Source organism: Oryctolagus cuniculus, chromosome 8 (genome assembly GCF_964237555.1).
Source record: "Oryctolagus cuniculus chromosome 8, mOryCun1.1, whole genome shotgun sequence".
Lineage (NCBI taxonomy): Eukaryota > Metazoa > Chordata > Mammalia > Lagomorpha > Leporidae > Oryctolagus > Oryctolagus cuniculus.
The window spans coordinates 6063464-6069463 of NC_091439.1; the positions used below are offsets into that span (position 1 = coordinate 6063464).

General features: G+C 37.6%; 1 pseudogene; it reads left to right on the top strand.

Annotated features, from left to right (window-relative positions):
• The window catches only part of LOC100346900 (N-alpha-acetyltransferase 15, NatA auxiliary subunit pseudogene), a 58380-nt pseudogene extending 53848 nt beyond the window's left edge, over positions 1 to 4532 (top strand).
• The last annotated feature ends 1468 nt before the right edge of the window (positions 4533 to 6000 follow it).

The window sequence follows — 6000 nt, forward strand, 5'->3', positions numbered from 1 at the left end:
TATATATATAGAGAGAGAGAGAGAGAGAGAGAGAGAGAGAGAGATAATGAGCTTCCATCTGCTGACTTACTCTCCAAATGCCTACACAGCATGGGCTGGGCAAGGCCAAAGGTAGGAAAAGGAATTAAATATAGCTTTCTCATGTGGGTGTCAGGAACCCAACTATTTCATACATCACTTGCTGCCTCTCAAGTCCAAATTACCAGGAAGGTTGAATCAGACATGAAACTGATACAGGATGTAGGTGTCATCCCAATTGACACCTTACCTGCTAGGCACATCACAGAGTTTAATATTTTTAAATTCAAATAGCATATTCTATTGTTTGACTTATAGACACAATAGAAAACTAATGAGAAAAATATATACCCTAGCCCTATTCCCATAGCAGAAGGTGAATTTCAGAGGAAACGTCCTATAAATATATTCTTCCACCTAATCGTCTATCTGGTGTTACTAAATATTAGTGTTACTTGTTGCCGAATAAGATGCCATAATGAAGTCATTACTGAGTTGTAACTAAATGACACTATAAACTAAGAAACAGTGTTAATATAGACTTAGAGCTTAATGGTTGAAAATTTTTTACTACATCAAATAAGGAAAGTTTTTTTCAATGTTTGAAAATTGCTTTGAACATGATTGATAAAGACCTGGTACATGTCATAAACACAGATGAATAGGGGATAATTTTTGATAACCAACTGAAAAGTGGTGAACTTTGGCTCTTGGTAATGCAGTTTAGTTTAACAACAGCTGATGCAGTTCTCAACTGAAGTGGCTTATGCAGTAGCCCTGAACCTTAACAAGACATCTATGAGTGAAGTCTAGGCCTCTCACCTTATGAACCTCCACACTTGAAAATCCTCTACTGAGGCTCAGCTTAATCTTGTTCTCTGGCAGGATGGTGTTTGCCAGATTTGCCACAGGGGCGGAGGTCTGGCATTTGGAATGATGGAAGTGGTTTCAAAAGTTGTTAAAATCTACCAGGATCTCTGCCATGGGAGAAAGCTGTTTTCCACAGACAAAAGGTAATTCAGTATTGGCTCTCATCCAACTTCTTCTCAGACAAAAAAAATGCCAGTTGAGCTGTTTCGGTTTAAAGGAAGATGTTAGACTAATTTTACCTTTTCCTTTTTTTTTCTTGTACTACTTCTTTGTCCAGCTCAGCAATATGATGTCCCTAATCCTACGTGTGTCTGCAATTCAGAGTGATGAAACGATGGTCTTATGAAAAAGACAACATTCACTGGGGAATACAAGAAGTCATTCTAATCTATTTGTTTTTCAATATCTCCTGACTCCTAGATATAAATATAAATACGGTAGTGTATGTCACCTTCAAAAATAAAAACTAGGGGTGAGCATTTGGCCTAATAACTCAGACACCTTTTAGGATGGCCACATCCTATATCAGAGTGCCTGGAGTACAGTCCCAGCTCTGCTTCTAATTCCACCTTCCTGTTAATTCAAACCCTGGCAGGTAGCAGGTGATGGGGCAAGTAGTTTGTTCCCAGTCACTCATGTAGGATACCTGGATTGAATTCTTTCCTCCTTGCTTTAGCCTGGTCCTACCCTGTCAGTTGCAGGCATTTTGGGAAGGAAGTAGCAGACAGGAGCAGTATGTCTATTTATCTCTCTCTCGTTCTATCTGCCTCTCAATTAAAAAATGAAATAAAAATAGATATTTGGTTGTTTCTGTCAATCTTTTCAGTTACCGCATAAACTACTGATGGAGACCCATTGAAGAGTATGGGGTAGGCAGTAGCAACCCTACGTGAGAAAGGCAAAAATTCAACGGGAAGAAAGGTATGCCAAGGTAAAGTGACAATACAGTATCCAAGGTCTTGTGGTGGTGATGGATTAGGGTATTCAAGTCTGAAACATCCAAGGAACGGCAGTGGCTATGTTGATTGTTAGAGAAGTAAACTGGCCTGGCCAAGTGGTGTTGGGGGCAGTGAGAGGCGTTGGCACAACACTGCCCACAAGTGAGCCTCCCACCCAAGAACATACTTTTCAAGAAGCTGTGGAGATGATAAGAACTGTGTAGAAATGGAATCAAGTTCTATAAATAGATTCCCTTAATCACAAATTTGCAAAGCCTGGGGGAAACACTGCCTGTGATATACTGAACTGTTTGGGGAAAAAAATAGAAGTTTATGAATTGATTCATTGAGGTTTGAGAAATGACTTAAAGAGTCACGTGTCTTGACATGTTTGTGTCCTTCTTCAGAGTCCATACTAGAATTTTGATGATATCATTAAGTCTTACAGAAATGCACTAAAATGGGATAAAGGCAATTTTCATATCTTAAGGGGCAATTCCTTACTACAGACTCAAATGCGAGATCTTTAGGGTTATAGGAGAATAAGATTTCAATTATTTAAGCTTCAGTCTGCACAGAAGGATTGTGGATTGATATACTATTGTTCATCATTTATTAGAAGATTATGAAGTTATTATGAAATGACAGCAAAGATTTTAGAAGAATTTGGGAAAACGTGATATATAGCTTCAACAAAATTGGATTATGACTAGTGATTTTTTTTGTATCATAATCAAGTTCTTCAGGAAGCAGGTCTCCATACAGAAGCCATGTAACATCTTTATCTCTTTGAAAAGTAGATTTTATGATTAACTTGATGTAGAAGTAAAACAAGGTAAAACAAGACACTGCTTACAATTGTATCATTAGAAGATGCTATTAATGTGTACAGAGGATTACTGGACAGAATTCCTGAAAACTGGGCCCACTACAAATGAATGGAAAAAGTAGCAAAGCCATCTTATATGTTAGGAAGACTAAACAAATGTTTAAATATCCCAGGAAACTGATAGGGAGAAGACCAGTATTTGGTGAGAAATTTAAAGAATTCTTGGATAAGTTCTAAAAGATGAATTTCAGCAAGGATTGTTTACTAGTCCTCAATATTCTGAGGTTATAATGCAAGGAAAATGAAAAAGTGGAAATCTTACAGGAACTAGTAGGAGGTGATGAAACCCCCCTGCAAAGCTTCTAGTTTTTTAATCCTAATGGTAGAAAGGGTGCAGCACTAATCACAATACTTTGCATGCAGTACTACTTGGTACAGCACTATAACAAAATTGGTCAACTGTCTATTGCTATGGAGTCCCTAAATACTGCTATTGAAATTTGACCTACATTGATGAACTCTTTCCTGTGAAAGTGAAAATAGTAAAAAAAAGTTGTAAGATGGATGGATGTGGCCCATGCCTTGGGCATACCAGACAGATTCATCAACTTCAAGTGTACAAAATACATGCTAAAAGCTGGTATGATTCCAGAAGCTGAGGAAATGTGCACAAACTTTAGAAGGTAAGGAACATCAGTTGTAGAGAATTTGAATAAAATGCAGTGCAAGTGGTTCCAGGTAAGCCACGTTCAGGCTTGCAAAGCCCTGGATATGTTTGGTGAAGTATTTAAGAAATGTCATAAAATGGGGAGACATTTTACAAATATCATGGACAACCAGTTTGACTTTCACACATACTGTATGAGGAACTTTACCTTTACTTAGATCATATGTGGGTTTAGTAGTACTAGAGGATGTAATTAAACACCTCCATTTTACTTCAAGGCAGCAAGCAGGTATCATCCAAAGCTTCATGATAGGCACTTTACAGATGAGAGTAAGAAACATGAAGCTGAGATGGCAAGCATGTCTTAAAAAAGCTAAAGAAGCTACAGAAGGAGCAAAGAAGAGCTCAAAAGAAAACTCAAATAGATGGAAAGGGAAAAAAATTCAGAAAAATAAAATCAGTGGAGAAATCTGTAAAATAATGATGATGAAGAGGAGGAGGAAATTGGAGTTACAAAAGAATAACTCATCCATGAGAATGTGGCCAAGTTGGAAACTCCATTGGAAGAAGCTATTAGCTTTTTAAGACTCTTGAAGAACTCTGTGAAGAACCATATAGAAACTCATCCTTTTGCCTATGAGATTTACTTTAGGGAAGAAAGTTTGTTTGGATGTTACAATCACTACAGAGGTCATTTGTTAGTGATTCTAGTCTTCCTGGCTTCATGGGTGCACTATTCAACTCTTCAGCACTGCAATGTGTAAAGACTTGTCTAATAGAGTTAGAACAGTATTAAAACAAGAAATGAAGTATATCTTTGGAGCAAGAAATCCAAATAAACTTAATGAACCTTTCTGAAAAGGAATTTTGATTCATTGCTATTCATATTATCAGCTGCCAATGGTATATTATTTAGGTTCTTCTAGTCATAAGCAAGCTATAGAGTTGACAAGAATACTTAATGAATCTGTCACTAATAGAAAAGTCCATATATGTATGGCGGTATCAGAAGCCTTGTGTGATGGTAGCCTAGGAGACGAGAGGAGCTGCTGAAGATTTTAAAGCAAATTCTCACAAATATTTCCTTTATGCCTTGGCTTTCATGCCTCCTGGATATTGAGAGGATATGAAGGTTACAGTTAATAGAGACAATATGGCAGAAATTGAAAAACTGGCCAGTGAAATTTTAATATCATTAATAAATATATGAGATAACTTTGGACCATACCTTCTATATATTTCTGTCATGTACCTACCTATTGCTTTGTTCTAACTTACACAGAATGTGAGGATCAATGTTCTGGCCTTCAATTAGTGCTTTACATTTTTATACTGCTGAAAAAGTATTTTTCTTTTTAAATTTTTATTAATACAAAGAGAACAGATTTCATAGATTTCATAGATACAGTTCTTTTTTTTTTTAAGAATTATTTTATTTATTTGGAAGACAGAGTTACAGAGAGAGGTAGAGCCAGAGAGAGAGAGGTCTTCCATTCTGCTGGTTCACTCCCCAAATGACTGCAACGACCAGAGCTGAGCTGATCAGAAGTCAGGAGCCAGGAGCTTCTTCTGGGTCTCCCACGAGAGTGCAGGGGCCCAAGGAATTGGACCATCATCTACTGCTTTCCCAGGCCATAGCAGAGAGCTGGGTTGGAAGAGGAGCAGCCGGGACATGAACCGGCACCCGTGGGGGATACCAGCACTGTAGGCGGTCCCTCATAGATACAGTTCTAAGAAGATAATCATGCTTACCTTCCTTCCTCCTCAAACTCACCTTTTTATTTCCTTTGTATGTATATAGAGAGTTTTAAGAGCAGAATGATACTTCCTATCATACATTCAACTACTGCCCCCTCCCTCTTCTTTTCTCATAATATTTAAAATAACATACTTTCAATTTTCTTTATAATTATAGGCTTAACTCTCCAGTAAATAAAGAGTTCAACAAATAGTAAGTAGAAAAACCACTGTTTCTCCAAGAGTATAGACATCCTAACTTTTTGCTATTTTCTGTCTTTTTTGGTCAGAGTAACTCTAATGGTAATGTGGTGATATCTCATTGTGATTTTGATTTGCACTCCCCTAATGGCTAGTGATACTGAGCATATTTCATATATTTTTTGGCTATTTGTGTTGCCTTAGAGAACTGTCAGTTAAGATCCTTTGTCCGTCTCTTTTTTTTAAATATTTTATTTTATATATTTGAAAGGCAGAGTGACACATAGTGAGGGTAAGACAAAGACAAAGAGATTTTCTATTCATTGATTCACTCCTAAAATGGTCACTGGGCCAGGGCTGGGTCAGGCTGGAGCAGGAACTGCCACAAGCACAACAGAGGTCCAAGCACTTGGACCATCCTCTACTGCTTTTCCAGGCACGTTAACAGGGAGCAGGATTGGAAACGGAGCAGCCGGGCCTCAAACTGGTACTTTGATATGATGTTCCAACATCACAGCTGACTTACCTGCTTTCCCACAACATTGTCCTTGCCCTTTTGTTTTCTATATTGGTTGTCTTGTTGTTGATTTTTTTCCATTCTTGATATATTCTGTCTACTAATGCTTTGTCAGATGGGTTATTCTATTGTAATTCTTAACTCCATTGTTTTCTTTGCTGTGCAGAAACTTCTTCAGCATTTGTATAGTCATTCATCTGGTTTGCTTTTGTTGCCTGTGCTT